The sequence below is a fragment of the Triticum dicoccoides genome, chromosome 2A, assembly GCF_002162155.2.
Source record: "Triticum dicoccoides isolate Atlit2015 ecotype Zavitan chromosome 2A, WEW_v2.0, whole genome shotgun sequence".
Lineage (NCBI taxonomy): Eukaryota > Viridiplantae > Streptophyta > Magnoliopsida > Poales > Poaceae > Triticum > Triticum dicoccoides.
The window spans coordinates 552280984-552294120 of record NC_041382.1 but is presented as its reverse complement, the minus strand read 5'-3'; positions in this window follow the sequence as shown (position 1 = coordinate 552294120).

The window sequence follows — 13137 nt, the reverse complement described above, 5'->3', positions numbered from 1 at the left end:
AATTGTCAAGAGGATCTTAGGGTTGTTAGTATTTGCAGGTTGTGAATTGTGTTTTGTGTTGTGTATTTCGAAGAGTACTTTTAGATATGAATGTATTTTGAATTTCAGATTTGCAGTATTGAGCATATGAAGTATTTCATGAATTCTAGAGATCTATTTTTAGCACTTAAAAAATGTAGTTTCATAGGAGTATAAACGTGCAGACAATGTGATTCTCAGAGAAAAACTGCAAGTTTCAGTTTCAGATAAGAAACTCCAAGTTCAGTTTCAGATAAGAAACTGCAACTTTCAAAGGCAGAGCATTTATATTAGCACGGCCTTTTCAAACAGTGTTAACATCATGTTGGAAGTTTTATTCATGGTCAAAACTGGAACTACCAGTCAGTTAACATCATGTTGATCAACATTCATGCATAGCACATCTTCATATGATGCACAGTCAAAAAGATATGCTATTTTCAAAATGCCCACACAATGTCGAGTGTGCGAAAAACAGAGAAAACGAGGGACGAAGTTTTGGCAAGTGTTGGATGTGGTGTGCATAGTTGACAATTGGGACCCACATGTCAATAAAGGCAGAGGCAAAAATTTTGGAGATATTTTCTCTGCACAGGTGGAATCAAACCCGGGCGGAACAGCTGCCGGGTAGTGTCACTTGGCCACTAGGCTAGTTCAGTTGTTTCGTTACTAATAAAGCACTTCCTTAGGTGGTCGGATCTCCTCCTGCGCCTTTGTGCGCTCGCCACGACACCGATGTCTGTCGTTGTGAACATGTTGAACAAACATGAGGAATCTGGAGAGGACTATACGTGGAGAGGCGGACAGTCAGGACCCACCAGGTCTATGGCCGTACGCAAGCAAGTGCCTCATCGAAAAAATACTTCCCCCTAATGCTATACTGACGTTGGGGCCCACAGGTTTGTCAACGTAGTTACATTTTTTTAGGTGCCTCAACGTAGTTACTATAGGAGATAAATTCACAACGAAGCCGGGGAGCTGGCAGGTATCATTTATTATCACTAGGGTAGCAAGTATCAGCTGGGTTTTGGGCTGCCCCGTCTAGGCTTTCTTTTCTAACATGCGCAGCCCACGACCTCAGATGGGAGGTCCATAGGCCTGTTTGTATTTTCTTGAGGGTCGTCATGTATCGACCGGCCTATGGACCTCCCATCCGAGGTTTTATTTTTCCTGAAACATCGGCAGCCCAATTTATGTATTTTTTTGAAGAAAACGCAAAGGTCTGTTCTATTTTTCTATATAAGAATAGGAACGTCTGGTCCAACTTATGTTTACCTTCTAACTATATTATATATATATATATATATATTTAAATTATTTTATATGTTATTGTATATTATTTTTATTGTCATCATATATTTAACAGATACTTACATATGTAAGAAAACAATATCCCACATCTTATTAACTTATAAAAATAATTTCTTAACAATATAATCCTGGATTTTTTTGGCAACAAAAATCCTGGTGATTGTGTACAAAAGCTTGGTAAGATTTAAGGACCAATGTAATTGATAGAGGCAAAGATGTCCCGATGTTCCGATGAGATGGTGCCTATCATTTTCTGTGGGAATCGACCTTGACGATCCGACTACGAACGTGCGAGACGTTGCGCCTTAGCAATCGCTAAACCAACTTCCGAGGGGTTATTGACCACGCCGGAGCACGATCAACCTGACCACGAGGGTCTGTTTCCTGCAAGCAAACAAAGAAAAATCAAGAAACTGAGATTGCAATCTGGATATTGCGAATATAAGATGAAAGCTTTATTGATCAAGGTGGGGTTCTGTGATGTCTTGGTCTGGTCGTTGGACACAAACGAAGTACGCGAAGTTGCAGCTATGGCGAACTTTTAATTTAAACAAAACCCAAAGTCTAAACGACGCCCTAAGGGCTGTATATATGGAGGAAGAGGGGGGAATTCCGTGGCCCTTGAGGGTGGGGTCCGAAACCAACCCTAACTCTTGTTTCCCCACACATACGGACTCTAAAAATAGCCTATACTTAAGTATTTCGAAATTACATGGGGCTGGCCCATTAATAAGGTGACGCGGCACCTAGAATAGCCTATGGACGAATATTATGAAGTGGCATCTTGTATATTTCGTCCAAGGCTTCATGCACTCCTTATGGCGGCTTCAAAGTCCTGAAATCATCACTTGTAACTCCGTTCTTGATCCCCTTGCGCATGCCATCAACTCCATGCGTGTTCTTGCTCCAATGTTCATCCTTCTCCAAGCTAGGCCCTTCATTTGTAAGCAAAACAAATGTATCCAATTTAGGCAGCATCATAATCTCATGAACATTAGAATCATTACCAAGAAACGAAAGTACCTGGTAATTTAATTGGCGTGCGCGAGCTCTAGTAATTGGTCCAGTATATGTAACAGTAGGGGTTGTGGGTGTAACAATGGTATTGATGTCCTCATCATCCTCCCCTTCTTGAAATGAAGTCGTCCTCGACGGAAGCTCATCTTCCTCACCCAAATAAGGCTTCAAATCTGCAATGTTAAAAGTGGGACTAACCCCAAAATCTGCAGGTAGCTCAAGTTTATATGCATTATCATTTATTTTCTCTAACACCTTAAAAGGACCATCAGCACGTGGCATTAGCTTTGATTTGCACAAATTAGGAAATCTATCTTTACGCAAATGTAACCAAACAAGATCTCCAGGCGCAAACACAACATGTTTTCTACCCTTATCTCCAGCAAGTTTATATTTAGCATTCATACGCTCAATGTTTTCCTTAGTTAACTCATGCATTTTTAAAATCAATTCAGAACGTTCTTTAGCATCAAAATTAACCTTCTCCGAAGATGGAAGAGGCAACAAATCAATAGGTGCACGAGGTAGGAAACCATACACAATTTCAAAAGGGCACATCTTAGTAGTAGAATGCAATGAACGATTATAAGCAAATTCAATATGAGGCAAGCATTCTTCCCACATTTTCTTATTATTCTTCAAAACAGCCCTAAGCAGAGTAGACAATGTTCTATTGACTACTTCAGTTTGTCCATCAGTTTGGGGGTGACAAGTAGTACTAAAAAGCAGTTTAGTCCCCAACTTAGCCCATAAACATCTCCAAAAGTGGCTAAGAAATTTAGTATCACGATCTGAAACAATAGTACTTGGCACACCATGTAAGCGAATAATTTCACGAAAGAACAAATCAGCAACATTAACAGCATCATCACTTTTATGACATGGTATAAAGTGTGCCATTTTCGAGAACCTATCCACGACAACAAATATGCTATCCATCCCCTTCTTTGTTCGAGGTAAACCTAAAACAAAGTCCATAGATATATCCTCCCAAGGAACACTAGGTACAGGCAAAGGCATATATAAACCATGAGGATTGAGTCGTGACTTAGCTCTTTGACATGTAGTGCAATGAGCAACAAAACGCTCAACATCCCGTCTCATCTTTGGCCAAAAGAAATGTGTAGCAAGTATATCCTCCTTCTTGACGCCAAAGTGTCCCATTAATCCTCCTCCATGCGCCTCCTGCAACAACAAAAGACGAACGGAGCTAGCTGGAATGCATAGCTTGTTAGCACAAAACACAAATCCATCGTTAAGAACGAACTTGTTCCAAGTTCTCCCTTCCTTACAATTCTGCAATACATCTTTAAATTCAGCATCATGAACATGTTGATCTTTGATGGTCTCCAAACCAAATATTTTAAAGTCAAGTTGTGAAAGCATAGTATAACGACGAGACAATGCATCAGCAGTAACATTTTCTTTACCCTTCTTGTGTTTAATGACATAAGGGAAAGTCTCAATGAATTCAACCCATTTAGCATGTCTATGGTTCAGTTTTGCTTGACTTTTAATGTGTTTCAAAGATTCATGATTAGAATGTATAACAAATTCTTTGGGCCACAAATAATGTTGCCATGTTTCTAAAGTCCGAACAAGAGCATATAATTCTTTATCATAAGTAGAATAGTTCAGACTAGGCCCACTCAATTTTTTAGAAAAGTATGCAACAGGTTTGCCATCTTGTAATAACACACCTCCTAATCCAATTCCACTAGCATCACATTCAAGCTCAAAAGTCTTATTAAAATCAGGAAGTTGGAGTAAAGGAGCATGTGTCAACTTACCTTTCAATACCATGAAGGCTTCTTCCTGTGTGGTGCCCCAAACAAAAGGCACATCCTTCTTTGTAAGCTCGTTGAGAGGTGCAGCAATGGTGCTGAAATCTCTCACAAAACGCCTATAGAAACCAGCGAGGCCAAGGAAACTCCTCACTTGTGTGACCGTTTTGGGCTGCGGCCAACTCTCAATAGCTTCAATCTTGGCTTTATCAACTTCAATTCCCTGTGGAGTAACAACATAGCCAAGAAAAGATACTCATTCGGTGCAAAAGGTGCACTTCCCAAGGTTACCAAACAAACGTGCATCACGTAGAGCGATAAAAACAGCACGTAAATGTTGCAAATGTGCTTCCAAAGATTTGCTATAAATCAGTATATCATCACAATATACTACCACAAATCGTCCAATGAAAGCACGTAAAACTTTGTTCATTAATCTCATAAAAGTACTAGGCGCATTAGTTAACCCAAAAGGCATGACTAACCACTCATATAAACCAAACTTTGTTTTAAATGTTGTTTTCCATTCATCTCCCAATTTCATACAAATTTGATGGTATCCACTACGCAAATCAACTTTGGAGAATATTGTAGAGCCACTCAATTCATCAAGCATATCATCAAGCCTAGGAATAGGATGACGATAACGAATAGTAATATTATTAATGCCTCTACAATCAACACACATACGCGACGTACCATCCTTTTTAGGCACTAGTATAATAGGAACAGCACAAGGACTAAGAGATTCGCGTATATAACCTTTGTCGAGTAGCTCCTGTACTTGATGCATAATCTCCTTCGTCTCCTCTGGATTGGTATGGTATGGTGCATGGTTGGGTAGCGAAGCATCGGGAATTAAGTCAATTTGATGCTCAATCCCTCGAATAGGTGGTAATCCCGGTGGCACGTCTTGTGGAAAGACGTCAGCGAACTCCTGAAAATGTTAGTGACAGCAGGAGGCAAAGAGGAAGGCATGTCCTCAAATGAAAATAATGCCTCTTTGCACACAAAAGCATAGCAAACAGATTTGCTAAAATCTAGATCATCAATATCAGATTTGGTGGCAAGTAAACATGCACTTTTCAATTTAATTTCAGAAGCAACACTAGATTGTTTATTATTATTAGGCTGCATTTGTTGCTCAAATTCTTTTGCCACAATCTGATTTTCACTCTTATTTTTCTCCGGTTTTGCTTTATTAGCTCTATTAATATCATCTTTCAAAATGGAATCAGGAGTCATAGGAAGCAAAGTAATATTTTTATCTTTATGAACAAGAGTATACTGATTGTTTCTACCATGGTGAACAGAATTTTTATCAAATTGCCATGGTCTACCAAGTAATAAGGAACATGCTTGCATAGGTACCACATCACAATCAACATAATCAGCATATGTAGAGATACTAAAATGCACACGAACAGTACGTGTTACCTTAACCTTGCCGCTGTTGTTGAACCATTGGATGTAGTAAGGATGTGGATGTGGTCTTGTGGTGAGAGATAGCTTCTCCACCATCTCCATGCTAGCCAAGTTATTGCAGCTCCCTCCATCTATGATGACGCGAACAGAACATTCCTTCACAACTCCCTTTGTATGGAACAAATTATGCCTCTGGTTTTGCTCAGCTTGTGTAACCTGCACACTCAAAACACGTTGAGCAACTAAACATTCATACCTGTCAGCATCTTCAGCAGCCATGTATTGCGTCTCATGATCAGAATCATCTCCACCGTGTTCTTCACGTGTAATAAGAGCCAAAGTCTCCTCATCATAGTCACTAGCGGACTCATACCCACCATCCTTAGTAGCAATCATCACACGCTGAGATTGGCATTCTCTTGCAAAATGTCCTCTTGCCTTACAACGACAACAAATAATATCACTTGTGTGCCCTGTTGATGCCATGGAAGAAGAAGAGCTCTGCGCAGGTCCAGCGGGTGTGCTCTTGGCAGATAGTGGTGGTTGTGCCTGCTTTCTTGTATCATGGCTGGAGGTGGCACCTGATGGAGGTGCTGGTGGAGTGGAAGTAGAGGATGCACGTGGTGTCCATGATGAAGATCGACCTGCAGAAAAGTTAGTTCGCGCCAATGCCTGTCGATCCTGCACTTCACGTTCAGCTTTACAAGCAAGATGGAATAAATGAGTGATATTATTATACTCCTTATACTCTAGGATGGTCTGAGTCTCTCTATTTAATCCACCCATAAAACATGCAAGCATAGCTTCATTCTCCTCAACAATACCACATCTAATCATGCCAGTTTGTAATTCTTGATAATATTCTTCTACAGAATTTTTTCCTTGTCTTAAACGCTGCAATTTTTGAAGTAATTCACGTTGATAATATGGTGGAACCCAACGAGTACGCATAGCAGTTTTCAAAGCAGCCCAAGTAGCAGGAATAGGATATAATCTACAATGCTCAGACCACCAAACACATGCAAAACTAGTGAATGCACAAACAGCAGCAGGAACACGTCTCTCCTCGGGATATTGTAAACATGTAAATCGTTGTTCAGTTTCTAACTCCCAAGTAAGATATATATCAGGAACATATCTACCCTCAAATGGTGGAATATTCAATTTTAGTTTAGGGAGATGGTCATGATCTCGTACCTGAGGGTGAGCCCTACCATTGCCATTATTTGCATGTGGACGACCTGGTGGTTGTTGTGCTGGTGGTGGCACGTAGTTCTGATTTTGATCAACCTCATCCTCGTAATCGTGGGAAAAATCATCCTCCTCCGCATCAGCAGCAGGAGCCATAGAAGTATCAACAGCAGCAACAACAGTTTGGCCAGGTGCAAGAGGGAGACGGCTCGCTCGGCGGAGGGCTGTTTCACGATGTGTAGGTAGTCGTCGTTGTTGTTGTTGTAGAGGTGCATTAGGTGCAGCCGGTGGTGGTGGTGGAAGACGCGCGAGCAATTCATTAAACCTGTTATCGAGCTTTGTTTCGACCGTCTTGTCCATGTCATCTATCTTCTCCATGGCCTCTTCAAATCTGTTTAGCACATCTTGCACCTGTCCATTCATCATTTGCTGAAATTTATCATGCAACTCCTTATTCGTCATGTTCTCCCAGTCACTCTCGTCGGCTTGTGATCCTTCCATGGTTAGCAACAATAGAAACACACAAGAATATGATCCTACAGAATACTAACAAGAGGTGGTGGTGGTGTCACAAATCCGTCAAGCCAATCTCAAATTCTTACCAGTTCTTACCCAGCAGCAGGCGGTGATCGGCAACCGTCATAGTCAAAACTCTCAAAGCTTGGATAGAGCGATTACCAGGGAGAGTCAAACGCACGACGTAGATGTATGTGGAGCTAGGAAGGCTTATAATATGGTAGCAAAAAGGGTCAGCAATAATCAATTCAGAGATGCAAAGTTGAATAAACGCTCAACGACGGTACTGTGCTGGTCCCAGGCTAGACCATGCTAGAGATGCGAGCCTAGAACACTAACAAAATCACGGCACTACACGTAAATAAGGGGAAAGCACACTCTGGAACTCTTTTTTCGCTCTTTTTTTTGTGCTCCTTTTTTGCGCTCATCTTTTTTTGCGAAAAATCACTATAATGGCGAGTGTCTCAAAACTCTTCCCTCGTCAAACTGATAGGATGGGCACGAATTTTTTTTCACTTTTTTCGGAAATCAGGGCAGCGACGATTAAAAAGTGTGACAAAAAATCACTATGATGGCACGTGACTCAAAAGACTCAGAAAAGCCTAAAAATAGGATAGGGAAAAAAATTGCCCGTGAAAATTTTGGCCTAAAAACTGCCCGGGGGTCTCCAGACTCTTTTTTTTCGAGACCTACGCAGGCAAGGAAACACGAATCGGAATTTAGATTGATCTCAAGAACAAACCTAATATGAGAAGAACTCGGATTGGTGGTGGATATATGGTTGTGGTATATGGCAGCGGTGGTGGTATATGGATACGGATTGGTGGTGGTATATGGATACGGATTCAGAGCGGTGGCGGATAAGTAATGGTGGTAGATGGGCGATGATGATGGTGCGGCGGCGGCGTGACAACTTATGACCAGAACTCGAAACTCTAAAAGACTAGACTCTAAGACCAGCAACTTGACACGACGATGCAACCGCAAATTCAACAAAGCAAAAACCCTAACAAGATTATGCAAAGGCTCAGATTGGTTCGGATATGATGAACTAACCCTAATTTTTTTTGTGGCTTTTTCGTGGACTGTAGGTATGAAGAACAGACTCGATCTAATCTACGAAAAACTATAAAATCTCACCGAGCAACCTGGAAATCTGATACCACTTGATAGAGGCAAAGGTGTCCCAATGTTTCGATGAGATGGTGGCTATCGTTTTCTGTGGGAATCGACCTTGACGATCCGACTACGAACATGCGAGACGCCACGCCTTAGCGATCGCTAAACCAACTTCCGAGGGGTAATTGTGAAAGCACAAGTGCTCCCTAGGTGGTTTTGATAATTGATGACAACATATCTCTTGTTGGACTAACGTTTCTATCTAGTATGTTTCAGATAAGTTCAACAATGGAGTGGCATGGACTAAAGGCTGTGGGAAGTTCTCCAAGATGCTAAGGACAAAGGATTGGCTAAAGCTCAAAGCTCAAGACTCTTCATTTTACATTTTAGTGATCCAAGATCACATTGAGTCCATAGGAAAAGCCAATACTATCAAGGAGGGATGAGGTGTTGTTTAATGAGCCTCTTGCTCAAGTGCTTAATGATATGCTCCAAAATCCTCAGCTACTTTCCCACTTCCACATATGACCTAAACCTAAAGCCAAACTCGGTCCTACCGATTGTTCCTATCCGGCGCCATCGAGTTTCACATGTCATAGCCACTGCCAGAAACCCTAATCAGTTCGGTCTCACCGATGGGATCTCGGTCTCACCGAGATGGGCTTGCAAACTCTCTGTTACCTATTGCATTATTCTCGGTCCCACCAAGATATGCAATCGGTCCCACCGAGTTTGCTTGGCCAACTCTCTGTTTCACTTATTACCCAAATCAGTCCCACCGAGTTTGTGTAATCGGTCAAACCGAGTTTTGGATTTACCCTAACCCTAGCACATCGGTCCCACCGAGTTGATCCAGTCGGTCCCACCGAAATCTCTAATGGTCACTAGGTTTACTATTTCGGTCCGACCGAGTTTGTTGATTCGGTCCCACCGAGATTGGAAAACTGTGTGTAATGGTTGGATTTTGTGTGGAGGCTATATATACCCCTCCACCTCCTCTTCATTCGTAGAGAGAGCCATCAGAACACATACACCATTCCAACTCATATGTTCTGAGAAAGAACCACCTACTCATGTGTTGAGACCAAGATAATCCATTCAAACCATATGAATCTTGATCTCTAGCCTTCCCCAAGTTGCTTCCCACTCAAATCTTCTTTCCACCAGATCCAAATCCTATGAGAGAGAGTTGAGTGTTGGGGAGACTATCATTCGAAGCACAAGAGCAAGGAGTTCATCATCAACACGCCATTTGTTACTTCTTGGAGAGTGGTGTCTCCTAGATTGGCTAGGTGTCACTTGGGAGCCTCCGACAAGATTGTGGAGTTGAACCAAGGAGTTTGTAAGGGCAAGGAGATCGCCTACTTCGTGAAGATCTACCGCTAGTGAGGCAAGTCCTTCGTGGGCGATGGCCATGGTGGGATAGACAAGGTTGCTTCTTCGTGGACCCTTCGTGGGTGGAGCCCTCCGTGGACTCACGCAACCGTTACCCTTCGTGGGTTGAAGTCTCCATCAACGTGGATGTAGGATAGCACCACCTATCCGAACCACGGGAAAACATCTGTGTCTCCAATTGCGTTTGAATTCTCCAAACCCTTCCCTTTACATACTTGCAAGTTGCATGCTTTACTTTCCGCTGCCTATATACTCTTTGCATACTTGCTTGATATGTATTGTGAATGTTGAAATTATGCCAAAACTCCACTTAAACTGAAAAAGCTTAAAAATTGCAACTTTAGCATTAAGTGTCTAATCACCCCCCCTTCTAGACACATCTACTTCAAGGTCCTACAAGTGGTATCAGAGCTTTGGTCTCCATTGCCTTGGTTTAATCACCATTGGAGGAAGATGGATGTGTCTACTTTAGGGGGTCTTAGACATAGAGTGCCTATTCTTGATGGAGAGTATTTTCATGAGTGGAAAAACGAGATGCTTGTAATCTTCAATCAATATCATTTGAACAAGTATATTGCTAGCCCTTGTGTACCTCATATTGATTCTTTGCATCCTACCTTAGATGAAGATATTGACATGATTCGCAATCTTAGAACTATTGAGCTCATCATTAGAGGATTGCCCAAAAAATTGATTGCTAGTTTGCCTACTCTTAATTGTGCCCATACTATATGGAAATTTCTTGAGGAACGATTTCCCGATCATTCCTTGAAAAATTTGGATGAAATTCTCCATAAATCTATTGCCTTGAGTAAAATGAACTCTAGTGATCCTAGTTTTGGTGATTGTCTATTTGAGCTTACCAATCTCAAGCATGCTAAATGAGATGTTGGAATCATTAGTGATATTATACTCGAAGCTATAAGAATTCATAAAAGTGACCACCTTGATGATCATTTATCTAATGAATTACCTTCTCTAGGAAATGATGAGTCACAAGATCATGGTGAACATGGATACTATGATGATGATGATAGTGACTTCGATCTTGATGATGCAATGAGACATTTTGGTCTTACGGCAAATCTTCGGGGATATGAGTCAGGAGGAAAGGAATGGGTTCTTGATAGTGGATGTACTGATCATATGACTGGAGATGAAGAGATGTTCCGTGAGCTTGCTGAAAATGACGGCCCTCGAAAATATGTCACCTTTGGTGATAATTCAAAGGGTAAAGTGGTTAGCCTTGGTAAGGTGGCCATCTCACATGATAGTTCCATTCAAAATGTCATGCTCGTTGAATCTCTCGGCTACAACTTACTTTCAGTATCTAGACTTGCTGATTTTGGCTTGAATGTTCTATTTACTGAGGTAGATTGCCAAGTGTTTCGTCGAGACAATCATAAAATGGTCTTTACCGGTATGCGTAGAGGTGATCTTTACATTGTCGATTTCTCTAAAAAGGCACAACCTAAAACTTGCTTTATTGCTAAATCCTCAAAAGGTTGGTTGTGGCATAGACGACTAGGTCACGTTGGTATGAGAAACCTTGACAAGCTTATTAAAGGAAATCATATCCTTGGAGTTAACGATGTCATATTTGATAAGGATAGACTTTGCAGTGCTTGTCAAGAAGGTAAACAGGTTGGAGGAAGGCATCCCGTGAAGAACATCATGACCACAAGGAGGCCACTTGAGCTACTTCATATGGATCTTTTTGGTCCCAACGCCTACAAGAGTCTCGGTGGAAATTCTTTTGGTCTAGTTATAGTTGATGATTTTTCAAGATTTACGTGGGTGTTCTTTCTTAATGACAAGTCGCAGGTCCAGAAGATCTTCAAAAACTTCGCTAGGAAAGCCCAAAATCAGTTTGACGTGAAGATCAAGAAGGTTCGGAGTGACAACGGAACGGAGTTCAAGAACGCAAATGTGGACACCTTTCTTGACGAAGAAGGGATTTCACACGAGTTCTCGGCTACGTACACACCTCAACAAAATGGAGTTGTTGAGAGGAAGAACCGGACACTCGTCGAAATGGCAAGAACGATGCTTGATGAATACAAGACGCCGAAGCACTTTTGGGCAGAGGCGGTTGAGACAGCTTGTCACGCAACAAATCGCTTGTACCTTAACAAGCTACTCGGCAAGACGGCATACGAGCTCTCACCAGTAACAAACCCCAAGTGGGATACTTTCGAGTATTCGGCTCAAAGTGCTACATTCTTGATAAGCATCATCGTTCAAAGTTTGCTCCTAAATCTCATGAAGGTTTCCTACTCGGTTATGGCTCAAACTCTCACACTTACCGTGTCTACAACAAATTCACCCGAAAGGTTGAAGAGACGGTAGATGTGAAGTCTGATGAATCTAATGGCTCACAAGTAGAGCAATTGCCAATTGATGTAGGAGACAAAGACCCTTCAGAAGCAATCCAAGACTTGTCCATTGGCAAAGTTCGTCCAACGGAGGTGAAGGAGAGTACGTCATCCGTCCAAGTGGAAGCTTCTACTTCACGACAAGGTGAACCAAGATTCGACACGGAAGCATCCACAAGTGGGACACACCAAGATGAAGAAGACAAGGAAATGCATCAAGACGAACATCAACAACCTCCTTCTCCACCACGACAAGAGAACGACAACGTCAACAATGAAGAAGGCCAAGAAGAAGAACAAGATGAAGAAGATGTTCAACGAAGACCCAAGCAAAAGCTCTCACGAGTTCGAGCAAGAATTGCCAAAGATCATCCCGTCGAGCAAATCTTCAATGACATACAAACCGGGAGAATCACTCGCTCAAAGACTCGTTTAGCTAACTTTTGTGAAAACTATTCATTCATCTCTAGCATTGAACCTCTGAAGGTTGAATAAGCATTGGAAGATCCGGATTGGATAAACGCTATGCATGAAGAGCTACACAACTTTGAGAGAAACCAAGTTTGGACATTGGTTGAGAAGCCCGACAACAACCACAACATCATTGGTACCAAATGGGTGTTTCGCAACAAGCAAGATGAAGATGGACAAGTGGTTCGCAACAAAGCACGTCTCGTCGCCCAAGGGTACACACAAGTCGAAGGTATGGACTATGGTGAGACATATGCTCCCGTTGCTAGACTTGAGTCCATTCGCATCTTACTTGCCTATGCTAATCACCATAATATCACCTTGTACCAAATGGACATTAAAAGTGCTTTTCTAAATGGTGAAATAGAGGAGGAAGTTTATGTCAAACAACCTCCCGGCTTTGTCAATCCTAAGAAACCTAATCATGTTTACAAACTTCACAAAGCTCTTTATGGTCTTAAACAAGCTCCTAGAGCATGGTATAAATGCTTGACCAAGTTCCTTATTGCAAGTGG